We start from the raw sequence: 11,946 nt of genomic DNA, 5'->3' as shown, positions 1-11,946 counted from the left end.
CAGTGACCTAAGTTCGGCTGGCGTGGAGGGAGGGTGTGGACCTCCCCGGCCGCCCCCTCTTGGGGCCCCAGGTCGGCCCCAGGAATTTCCGGGCGGCCTCAGGAAATACCAGCACCCCCCCACCCCCCAACGCGGTCCGCGGGCCTGACGCCACCACCGACCTCCCCGCCCCTCCCCCACCTCCTTCCGGCCGCGGGCCTTAATCACTTCTCCACTCCGGGGCAGTGCCTGGCCACCCGCGCCACCTCCTACACAGTCTGCGCCTCCTCCCTCCTCCCCCTCCAGCTCTCTCTTCCTCGCTTGGAGAACGGGGGATGGGGGGCGGGCTGGGGTCCCGGTAACTGGGCGGCGACGCCTGCCAGGCTAGGCGACTGTGATTTGGAAAAAGTTTCGGGGGATTCTGAAAACCTAGAAATGGAATCACGGAAGCAATCAGGGAAGGCTGCCTGGAGAAGGTGACATTTAAGTCTGGTCCTGGAAGACCAAGCCATTGACCAAGGACAGGTGTTTCAGACAGTAATTCACTTATTTGATGAGCATTTATTGAGCACTTGCTGTATGCCAGTCCCTGTGCTAGGCCCTGAGGTCTGGCAGGAGGCAAGATAAGTTTGTGCTCTCATGGGCTTTGCAGTGGGGGAGTCAGAGGCTGCGAAGGGATAAGCACTACCTCACAACCTGGGCTCAGAGCTGCTGAGGGAGGGTAGGTGAGGGGAGGCGAAAGGTGCCGAGCTAGTCTGAGGAGGGTGGCCAGTGGGGGCTTACCCCCCCGCCCCTCAAGGGCATTTCACGACTGACAGGAAACAGCAAGTGCAAAGGCTGAAAGTCAAGAGGATGCAGGAGGCTCGGCTGCCCGACAGTGGACTAGATCAGGAGGCCGCTGAGGATCAGGGCAGGGAAGTGACTGGCCCGAGGGCACAAGTGCTGGAACGCAGGGACGTGAGCTCAACCGCAGGAGTGTCCGTAACTTTTTAAAGCGGGCCTGCAGCTGCACAGCCTCCAGAACAGTGGCCAGCCTCCCTTGGTAAGGCTGCCGGGCCACCTGGGGCAGGTGCTGATGGAGGGGACAGCTAACTTCCGGGAGGAGCCGCTCCCTGAGAGAGGCAGCAGCGGAAGTCGCCGTGGGATGGTGGAGGCTGTGGTGGCTGTGATGTGGTTTCTCTGCAGCCCCTGTGGTAACAGCCTGGGCGCTGTGCCTGCCCTCCTGTGGCTTCTGCGCCCACACACAGCCCTCGCTGGGGCACCCTCTGTTTCCTGGAGCTTGGACTGGGGCTGGGAGCCCAGCTGGGACCCTTCTCAGTCCCGGGAGACCTCCCACTCTTTATTTCCTGGGTGGCTGAGGCCTCCTTTACAGAAGAGGAAACTCGGGTTCAGAGAGGGATGGTGGCTGGTCCAGGACCACACAGCAAAGGGCTGTTTCAGGCACCCACAGCTGTGGGCTCCTCCCCTTCCCTGTTTCATTTCCCCACGCCCCTAAAGGTGATTCCTGGGGTCACATCCACACAAACAGCTTCCATTTGAATCCTTGTTCTAGCTGGGCTTCTGGGGCGCCAAATGCAGACATTTGGTCAGTGAGTCTTCAAACGTCATTGAACGTGAGCACAGTTCCCATGCACACAGGACAGGCTCTAAGTGCTATTTACAGCCCCCATTTGTGGAGGGAGTGGGTAAGGACACAGACTCTGGGTTCCAAGCCCCAGGCTGCCGCCTCTTAGCTGTGTCACTTTGCCTTCCTGTGCCTCAGTTTCCTCACTGGTGAAATGGGATCATGAGGGTTACTTCCAGTTGGATTGGTGCGAAGGTTAAAGGAGATAACAGGGAAGTGCTTAGGAGAGGGGCCCGCCATGCTGGTGTCCATGTGGGTGTCACACCTACTGTGTGCAGTGATCCTGCCCAGAGAAGGTGACCTCCCAGACCCGCTCCATCCTTGCAGTCGCCCTGCCAGGCAGTGCTTCACACCTCACTTCACAGACTCGCAGGGTGGGTTTGGAGGTCGCCCAGAGTCTCCCAGCTGGTGAGGGGTGGTGTCGGGACTGGAACCCAGGCCAGGCTGACTCAGACAGCCCTGGAGTCCCCACCGTGGACAGGGCAGGCTGTGACTCAAGTCTGCAGGAACGTGGGCAGGCGTGTAGGGTAAGCGGGCTTCGGGGTTGGAGGTGAGGAGGGGGCCCCGTTTTAGTGGTCGGGGAAGCCCGCTGGGGAGACGGACTGAGGGGGTGGAGCGCGGGGCATCCGGGTGTGTGGGGGAAGGGCATTCCTGGCAAAGGGAACAGTGAACAGTGAGGGGAGAATGGGGCAGAGGCAGGGTGGGCAAGGCCTTCTAGCCGCGGTGGGGCGGGGCAGTGGATTTGATTCTAAGTGTGGTGCAAAGTCCTTGGACGGCTTGGGAGGGGTGACGCTATTCGGTCTCCCCAGCAGCCCGGCCAGCAAGGCACGGCGGCCCCGCCCCCGAATTGTGGCAAGGAAGCTGAGGCTCTGAGGGTCCCTGTGTGCTGCCATGGTCTGGGGTCACCAGCACAGAGCAGCGGCTGGACCCTGGCTCCCAAAACTGCGCTTTGTGTGGGGTGCCGGGTGCGGCTACAAGCGCCCCCCACCCCCTGACCACAGTCGGATACCACTGGGCTTGCGGAGTGCCTTCCCCCAGGGACGGCCTGTCTTCCATCGTTTACTCTCAACAAACATACTTAGACATTATGTTCCATCTGAGCATAATTATGCCAGAACTGTGCAGGGGGAGGAGACACAGGTAAGGAAGGCCAGTCCCAGCTCCCCCTCTCCAAGAAGCTGCTGCACCACAGGGTGCAGAACCTCCACTGTCACCATCCAGGAGGCAGGTGCCAGGATGCCTGTGGCATCCAGGAAGGCTCCCAGGGCAGGATGACCACTGGATCCTAAAAGCCTATGGGCACTCAGCCAGGCTGACTTCTAGAAGGATCCCGAAAGATGGAGAGGGGGCTCCAGGCAGAGGGAACAGCACACACGGACGCTCAGAGGCCAGCAAATGCAGGCCATCTGGGGAACCCCGGGTGATGGGTGGGGCTGCAGTGCAGGATCGGGGGCGCCGTGCCCACAGAGGAGCCTGGAGAGGGCAGCCTCTCCCCCACCCTGGAGCTCAGTATCCTCGTCCACCCGGTGGGGAGCACAAGAAAACAGAGAGACCAGCGATGGGGAGAGGCCTGGGAGGGCCCAGGCTGGTTGGCAGGTCCCAGCTGGCCGACTTGTCCCTCCCGCCCTTGTCTGGGTGTGTGGGCAGCTCACAACCCGCTGCTCAGATGAGAATGAAGATGCAATTTTATTCTCATCTTTCTGCTCCGTACCTCTTAGGCACATTTACAAAAATTGATAAAGTTGCTTTATGTACCCGACTTTTTTTTTTTCTTATAAGAAATTAAAGAAAAAAGGGGAAGGAAGGAAAGAAGGAAGGGAGGGAGGGAGGAAAGGAGGGGAGGAAGAAAATAAGGAAGAGAAAGAAGCAGAAGAAAGAAAAGGATTGGGAGAATTTTTTTTTTTCTTTTGGCCTTTTTCTGGTCTAAGTGGCCCCTATATTTGCATTGTCTCACCCTTTGGAGTCACTGGCCTCCTGCCCTCTTTTTTGGGACCCCTCTGTCCTCGCCTTTTAAATGCTGTGTCTGTGTCAGCCTCTCCACAGCCTGGCAGCCCTGGCACAAGCCTGCTTCAGCTCCAGCCCCAGCTTCACTAGGAGGAGCCCAGAAAAGGACGGTTGCATGAATGAGCAGAGGTGAGCCGGAGGAGAGGGTGAAGGGAGAACCAGTCTGGAGATGTGTTCCCAGGTCTCTGGATAGACTGGTAGATCCGGACACTCCACTCCATCAGCCCTGGCCCAGGGCCCCTTCCAGAGCCAGGGCCAGCCCTCTTGGCATTCTTCCAGCAATGCTGAGTCCTGAGCGTATGAGGACCCACTCTGCATGTGGCCCTGGACTAAATGCCTTCTGTGCATCATCTCAGTACTGTGAAGCAGGTATGATTGGGCACCACATTGCATTGAGTTGTCCTGTGTTCTTAGTCTCCTCAAGTCTGTCTTTTTAGTCTGTCTTGTGTTTCACAACCTTGGCAGTTTTGAAAAGTACTGGCTAGGTATTTGTAGAATGTGTGCATGCATACATTTTTTAAGGATTATTTTAAAAGATGTTTATTAAATAAAAAATAATAATGAAGAAAGAGAGAGGAACAAAGAGAAAAAGAGATGTGAAAAGAAAGGAAAGAAGGAAGGAGAGAAGGAAGAGAGGGTGAGAATAAGTGAAAGAAGAGAAAAAGGAACGAAAGACTGAGGTTTCTGTCAAAAGCAAGCTTTGCTTGAGACAACAGTGGAGATGTCCTTTAAGAAAGCTAGGATGACGCCAGCCTGAATCAACAGCTCTTTTTTCTGGGCTGGTCTGAACTGGTCTGAACAATTAAGAATTGTGTCTGGGAGGTGACAAAGAGGGCTCCTTGCAGCTCCAGCTTGTATGGTTCCTGGTGCTCACAATCTCAGAGAGGGCCACTTTTCTGATGGTTTTAGCTAAAATCCTGGGGATGGCTCTTACTGGCTGGGCTTGGGTCACATGCCCAGCCCTGAACCAATGACTATGGCCATGGAGATGCGAATTCTCATTGGCCAGCCAGGGATACGCCTGCCCCTGACTGCTGACAGAGAAGGCTGCTCTCAGCAGCTGCAGAGTTAACAGAAACAACACGAAGCCAGGCTCCTTCCAGCCATTCTCTCCTGACTCACCCCCTGCTTCTTTCTTCTATGCATCCTGCGGTCCAGCTAAATTGCACCACTGGTCCATGATTTCCTGCCTCTTGGTCTTTTGCTCAGCCTTGCCCTTCCCAGGGTTGCTCTCCTTCCTCTCTGCATAACCAATAATTAGCCACCCTTAAAGTCCCAGCTCAAATGCTGCTGGCTGGGCAGATGTCTTTGAGTTATAGCTTTGGGTGATTATGTTTCAACTCTTGATCCAAGCTGAAAGCTTTATGAAGGTGGAGGGCATCCAACTCATCCAGAAATTTTCTGAGGAAGGAAAAACAGCACCTTTCTGAGGCCAGAGAAGAAGGGCCTCTTCAGGGCACTCAGCCAGTCTCTAGCAGAAAGATATCATGCACATTTCCAAGGAAGGGGGGCTCTGTAGGAGATGCCAGTCCCTGACTCCCTTGGACTTGGGTGAAAATCTCAGCCCTGGCCTTCCCTGGTGGCGCAGTGGTTGAGAGTCCACCTGCCGATACAGGGGACGCGGTCGGGGAAGATCCCACATGCCAGAGCAGCTGGGCCCGTGAGCCATGGCCGCTGAGCCTGCGCGTCCGGAGCCTGTGCTCCTCAACGGGAGAGGCCACAGTGGTGAGAGGCCCGCGTACCGCAAAAAAAAAAAAAAAAAAAAAAATCTCAGCCCTGCCACTCCTCAGCTGGGCCAGCAGTTATTTTTCCCCTCTCTGTGCCTCACTTTGCTCTTCTGTAAAATGGTGATAACAAGAGTGCCTACCTATCTCATAGGGCAGTGGTGACTGTTTACTGAAATAATGCATGTAAGATGTTTCAGTCTGTGTAGATTCAAGAAAACAATTTAAAATGATCTGTTGGGACTTCCCTGGTGGCGCAGTGGTTAAGAACCCACCTGCCAACGCAGGGGACACAGGTTCGAGCCCCGGTCCAGGAAGATCCCACATGCCGTGGAACAGCTAAGCCCGTGCGCCACAACTACTGAGCCTGTGCTCTAGAGCCTGCATGCCACAACTACTGAGCCCGCATGCCACAACTACTGAAGCCCGCGCACCTAGACCCCATGCTCCGCAACAAGAGAAGCCACCACAATGAGAAGCCCATGCACCGCAACCAAGAGTAGCCCCTGCTCGCCGCAACTAGAGAAAGCCCAAGCACAGCAACGAAGACCCAATGCAGCATGCTCCCCCCACCCAAAAAAATGGCCTGTCTTGGACTTCCCTGGCCGTCCAGTGGTTAAAACTCCACGCTTCCAATGCAGGGGGCGCAGGTTCTCGTCGGGGAACTAAGATCCCACATGCCACGTGTGGCATAGCCAAAAAAAAAAAAGCCTGGAGCCGTCAAAAAATTAAATGAAAACTCTTTGGAAATGGAGTTGATGACTGTTAACTGTCAGGAATCTGGGTACCAAGTCAACTGGCCGAGGGAGAAAAGAGAATTCAGCCGAGTGGTGGTCGTGCTGTCCACCTCCCCAGTGTGTGTTCCCCTCCCGTAACTGCCCCCCCAACTCCAGGGGGGAGCCCTGATGGGCCTAAGCCAATCACCCTGATTCCTCATCGAACTCCCCACAGTTGGCTCAGGGATGGGCAGGCGATCCAAGTTCTTCCAATCAGAGCAAGGCTCAGGTATTAGTTTCCTGGTTTGGAGAGAGAGACACTGTCTTATCCTGGCTACAGATGTGAGGCATGGATCTGCTACAGCCAATTTAGAGCCAGTCAAGACACCAGCCTAGGAAAATTATGACATGCCTAGGAGGTATATGTCAAAGAAATGGAGCCAGAACCTTGATCACCTGAAGCTCTAGCTCTGGAGATTTTAGTTAAATGAGCCAATTAAAACCGATGATCATTTAAGCCAGTTTGAGCTGGGTTTTCTTTTGAAATAGTTGTAACTGATGTATTGGCTTATGTGCTAAAAACTCCAGGGTTAAAACTTCAGGCATGGCTGGTTCAAGGTGTTCAAACAATGTCAGCAGAAATCTGTCTTTTCTCTCCTCCCTCACCCGCTCTGTGTTGGCTTCATTCTCAGCCTGGCTCTCCCAGTGGGAAGCTGCTCCAGGCTTACATCACACTAGTTCAGCAACCTGACGGGGATGGGGGCGATGGGGCGGGGGAACAACCTCCTCTTTTTCAATGGTTTCTGTGGAAGTCCAGGGCTTGAGTCCCACTGGCCCATCTTAAGTCATGTGCCCATTGCTGAATCAATCACTATGACCAGGAGAGATGCTCTGATTGGCTTGGCCTTGATAATGTACCTGGAGCTGGAGGGGAGAGGGGATCTCTCCCTTCTGTCTACTCAAACTCCTCTCAAGAGTTTGGCTTTTGAATCAGGCCTGACTTTTCTAGCATTGCCACTTTTTAGCTGTGTGATTATGGGCAAATCGCTGAATGTCTCTGAGCCTCAACTGTGAAGGATAACGATGGTCTGAAACTCAGGCTTGTTATGAACAGGAAATGAGATAATCCATGCAAAGCATTTGCACAGTGCTTGCTGCTTTGGTGTTATTGTTACTATTATTTCCTAGCTCCAGTGCCTCTACTTCAGGAAGTCTGCCTTGGTCACTCCTTCTCTCCAAGAGAGAAGGAAGTTTCCTTTTCAGCTCTCACAGCCCTTTCTCTTATGATTTCCTACGTGACTTCAGTGTTTTAGTTTCAGTTTGTATTCCTGACTCCTCTGCTGTTTTAGACTTCCAGCGCCTGGAGGGACCAGGATAGCTTTATCTCTGTATCTTAATAAGAACCACTGCTAACACCCATCTACAGTTTCCAAAGCATTTCCTACTCTGCTTTTTCATTATGAACGTTAATGCAATTCCTCAAGGTGGGAGGGATTATTACTCTTCACAGATGGGGAACCTGAGGACTGAGGGGGAGCAGTGACAGGCCAAGGTCAAGCAACGAACTGGTGAACAGGAAGTTAGCTGTTGTGGGGCTCCCGGCATAGGCTCTTCCTGCTGGACAAATGGTTTTGAATCTAGAGTTCAAACCTTGGTGGAAGATCCCTGAGACCCGCTGCATCTTCACTAGGAGAAGGTGCATGCTGTCTTCACAGCATGCCATCTCTCTCTGCCCATAGTGCCTCCCCCTTGAAGCCCTCCTTCCCCAACCCCAGAAACATCCCCGTCTGCACAGCCATCTCTTTGCGCTTCTGAAACACACTACCCTGACCAGCCCCCATCACTGTGCCTCATCAGGCATCTGAAACCGACCTCCAAACCCTAGGAAGGGCAGATGAGTGTGCCTGCTCCAGCCTGTGCCCTGGGACAGCTTTGGCCTTGGACAAAGCATATGGCTTATCCTGCATCCTCCTCTGCAAGACAACTTACATGCTGTGAATTCGGCAGAACCTGGGTTTGAATCCCAGCACTGCTGTGTCCTGCCTCTGTTTCCTCATCTGTAAAATGGGAATAGCGCTGCTGGCCTTAAGGGCTCCTCACGGGGATGAATCGAGAGAGGGAAGTGCAAGAGGGCGATAGGCTTCAAAGGGGGTACAGGAAGGAGAAATGTCTTCGAGGAATGCAGGAATGTCCCCTCTGACCTTGCACGTGGGAGATGGTCTTCCAGCCTCAGGAGGCCCTCCCCTACTCCCCAGCCTGGCTTGATCCCCTGAATTGCTCTCCAGCTCACTTCCTGGGCTGTGGTTGGCTCATCATCTCTTTATCCGTATCCAGTTCTCTCGTTCCTAAACCTGCATATTATCTCTGTGGCGGCACAGACTTGCAAGCTGGGTGGGGAAGGGATTGGGCTCTGCCTGGGTGACCCAGCCCAGCATCTCTCCAAACCTCAGTTTCTTCCTATAAAATGCGAACAGTAAGAAGACTCACCTTGAGGGGTTATGGTGAGGTTTGGGGCCAGTGCTGTTCCATGTGGCAGCATCTAGCCACATGTGGCTATTTAAATTCATCAATTAAAGTTAAATAAGGTCTTAAAAAAGCAGCTCCTCGGGTGCACTGGCCACATTTCAAGTGCCTACATGTGGATGGCACAGCTGGACAACACTTCCATCTTCCCAGGAAGTTCTAGCGGCAGCGCTGGTTTGCGCAATCTATGGAAAGCACTCAAGCCTGCACCAGGCACCCTGTACATGTTGGCATAAGTTCATCTGGAGCTGCAAACTCTGAGGGCAGGGGCCGTGATTTCAGGGAAAGTTCTGCTCTCCTGCAGACCCAGGAAGGTCTAGCAGAGAGCTGGGGCTCACAAGGAGGGTTGGACTGGTAGAGGGGCTTCTCCGGGATGGGGGTGGACCAAGTTCAAAATGGGGAGCTCAGGTTCCTGCCTCAAGGCAGGCACGTAGGGCTTAATTCACTGTCCTGGTGGAGAAAGGGCACCGAGCACTGGGATGGGGCAGCAGACTGCAGGAAGGAGTTTCTAGCCTTTAGAACTACCAGCGTTGGACTTTTCAAAGGAATAATGGCCATGGGTTTGCACATGTGTTAGTGTCTCTCTCTCAATCTCTCCTCTCCCCTCCCCTTTCCTCTCTCCTTCCCCCCATCTTCTCTCCCTCTTACTTGTTGCCAGAGAAGGGAAGTCTAGATTCCAGCTTGGAGAACAGGATGCCTTCCTGCATCTGGCTCCCTCACAGGGAGCAGGAACACGAGGCTTAGAGAAGTGCAGTGACTTGCCTTAGGTGTCTTTGTAAGTGAGGGCAGAGTGGGACTTCTGGAAACAGCCTCCCTGAAACAGGGCCTCCTTGGAACACAGGCCACAGGGATGGTGCTGTCTACCAACCTAGCAAGCCCTGATCTGTCCCCAGACCCTGCTGTGAGGTGGTCTCTGCTGACCCCACCCTGACTGGAGCAGGTTGGGCAGCTGTGGAGTCCTGGGCACCTCTCCAGCGTCTGCCCCTCCTCCAGCATGGTGCTCGGGACATAGGAGGTGTCTCGTGGGCACTGGCTGAACCAAAGGGAACAGGTGGATCCTGTGTGAGAGCCCAAGGCCCTGTGAAGGGGTGAGCCTGAATCAGGGGGTCTATAAGCCCCTCACGGGAGGATGGTGACCCTAGAGCCCCACCTTTTTAGTGCCACAACTCCTTTAGCAGTCTAGCAAAGCCTGTGCACCATCCTCAGAATAACTTTTGAGTGTGTTTTATTGAAGTAGAACACTTACGTTAAAGTGACACATCTAAAGTGTACATCAGTGAATTTTCACAAAGGGAACGCACTTAACCCAGCACCCAGCGCCCTGGCAGCCCCCGCTCGTCCAGCTCCACCTTCTGCACCTGGTGATGTTTACAAGTGCACACTGCAAGGGGAAGCGTGTTTTAGCTCAGGCTGGGGGCTCTATGCGTGTGTGGGGGGTGGAGAGGGTGTGTGGAGCTGTGGGATGTGCCTGAGGCGTGGGGAGATTTGTGGGGTCTGAGTGAAGTTTGCCGTGTGCGTGGGTTCAGGTATGAATTTGCCAGGGTTTGTGTGGTGGTTTGGGGTCGTTGGGACGCGTGTGTGGGGTTTGGGGGTTATTTATAGAGTATTGGGGCATAGGCTGTGGGGCGCGGTGGGAGGGCTGGGTAGTCTGCCTAGGGTCGTGGGTACCCGGGTGGAGGCCCTGGGGTCGGGGAACGAGGGGTCTGTGCGGGCTGGGCCGGGGTGGGATGCCAGCGGGCGCGGGGCGGGGCCAGAGGGCACCGGGCGGGGTCTTGCGTGGCCTGGGCTGGACGGAGGGGCGGGGCCTCGGGAGCGCGAGGCGGGGCTTCGGCGGGGCTTGGGCTGAGCGGAGGGGCGGGGCCTCGGGAACACGGGGCGGGGCCTTGACTGGCGGAGGGGCGGGGTCTGCGGGCGCGCGCACGCAGTCGGCGCGCCCCCTCCCGGCCGCCATGTTGGCTGGTGTGTGGGTGTCAAACGGAGCTGGGAGCGCCGGCGTCTCCGCTGGCTCCCCTCGCTCCCGCCTCCCCAACGTTACTGGCGGCCGCAGCCGCGCATCCGGGTCGGCCCGGAGGAGCGCAGGTGAGCTGGGGCCACGGGGCTCGGGGGCCGGAGCGGGCCCAGGGCGCGAACCCTGCCCCTTCCCGGGCGGACGCCCCCAGAGCGCTGCCCCCCACAGCCGTCCCCCAGAGCATGCACCCCCGCAGCCCCAGCCGGGTCTCCACCTCAGGCGGGACCCCTTCTTACCCGCCCCACGAGGTGGAGCACGGCCCCCTCCCCATCTGGATCCCTCGTTCCGCTGCAGGGACCCCCCATTTCCCCTCGGGGAGCTCTTCCTTTCATATCCTCGGAGCCTGGGGCTCCCCCTCCTCCCACCCGAGATCGGGGAGCCCCTCCAGGCCTCACCATCTACCTTTAAGCCTAGAACAACCCCGCGCCTCCTCCCCGGGGCACTTTGCTCCCCTCTCCGGGCCAGGCGGCCCTTCCCTCCGGGAGTCGGGGGAGGGATCCCCCGTCCAGGATGCCGGCCGTCCCTCTCTGGGCTGCCGCGGGTCCCCTCCCTTCCCCAGGGACCAGGTTCTCCCTCCCCGCCCCCGCCCCACAGCCCAGCGGGGACGGGGGCGGCAGAGCCAGGCTCCAGCTGCCTTTTGTTCCGCGTGGGATGGCAGAGACCCCGCCCGGCGATTCTGCCGGCCTGGTCGGGTGGGTGACTGGGTGTGTGGGGCCGCGTCTTCCAGGAGACTCTTCCTCTCTCTCCCCGTGGGGCGGCTCCCCAGGAGCCCAGCACCTTGGGAGAGGCCGGCCCTTCCTAGAGGAGTCCGTGCCAACAGGTTTTTGTTTGCGATCAGAGTTGGTCCGGTGGCTTGGCGGGGGGGGGGGCGGGGGAGGTGCAGCTTGCTCCCCCAGAAACCCCGGCAGGGGTCTGTGGAAACCCATTCCTCCGCCCAGGGGCTCCGTCTGGGGCCCTTCACTGTTTTGCTGCCCTGCGGACGCATCTGAGTCTGTGCTGCAAGGAGGATGGGGCTTAACCATCGTGAGGGTTCAGATGGGGGAAACTGAGGCCCAGAGAGATTGGCCCAAGGTCATGCAGCGATACAGTGTCAGTGCCAGAACTCGATGCTTGGGTTCCAGGGCTCTCTCCGGGATGTTTCAGAATTTTTTTTAGAGAGATGTTCAGGGTTATCCCCTTCCTCTTTTCAACGTTCACGTAAGAAAATGGACAGAAAAAGATGAGAAGTGTGAGTTCTTCCTTTCCATCTCAGGAAATGCCCTGTGAAAGAAGGGATTGGAACAGGAGGTTAAAATGATTGAAAAGGTGAATTTTAGTTTTTAATTGTCCATGCGCTCCCCCAGTTATGTAGGATAATGAAGATTTGGC

At 56.2% G+C, this 11,946-nt stretch overlaps 1 protein-coding gene across 4 annotated transcripts in view; it reads left to right on the top strand.

Annotated features, from left to right (window-relative positions):
* Positions 1-10,507: 10,507 nt before the first annotated feature.
* The window catches only part of EPN2 (epsin 2), a 67,903-nt gene continuing 66,464 nt past the window's right edge, over positions 10,508-11,946 (top strand). For all 4 annotated transcript variants that reach the window (XM_081219659.1, XM_081219660.1, XM_081219656.1 and 1 more), the window contains exon 1: positions 10,508-10,649. The gene's annotated coding sequence lies outside the window, so the exon portion shown is untranslated. The remainder of the gene's footprint in view (positions 10,650-11,946) is intronic.

This window comes from Mesoplodon bidens, assembly GCF_964165515.1.
Source record: "Mesoplodon bidens genome assembly, chromosome: 19".
In the NCBI taxonomy this organism is placed as follows: domain Eukaryota; kingdom Metazoa; phylum Chordata; class Mammalia; order Artiodactyla; family Ziphiidae; genus Mesoplodon; species Mesoplodon bidens.
Note: the sequence above shows the minus strand (reverse complement) of the source record. Positions and strands in the feature narration are given on the sequence as shown.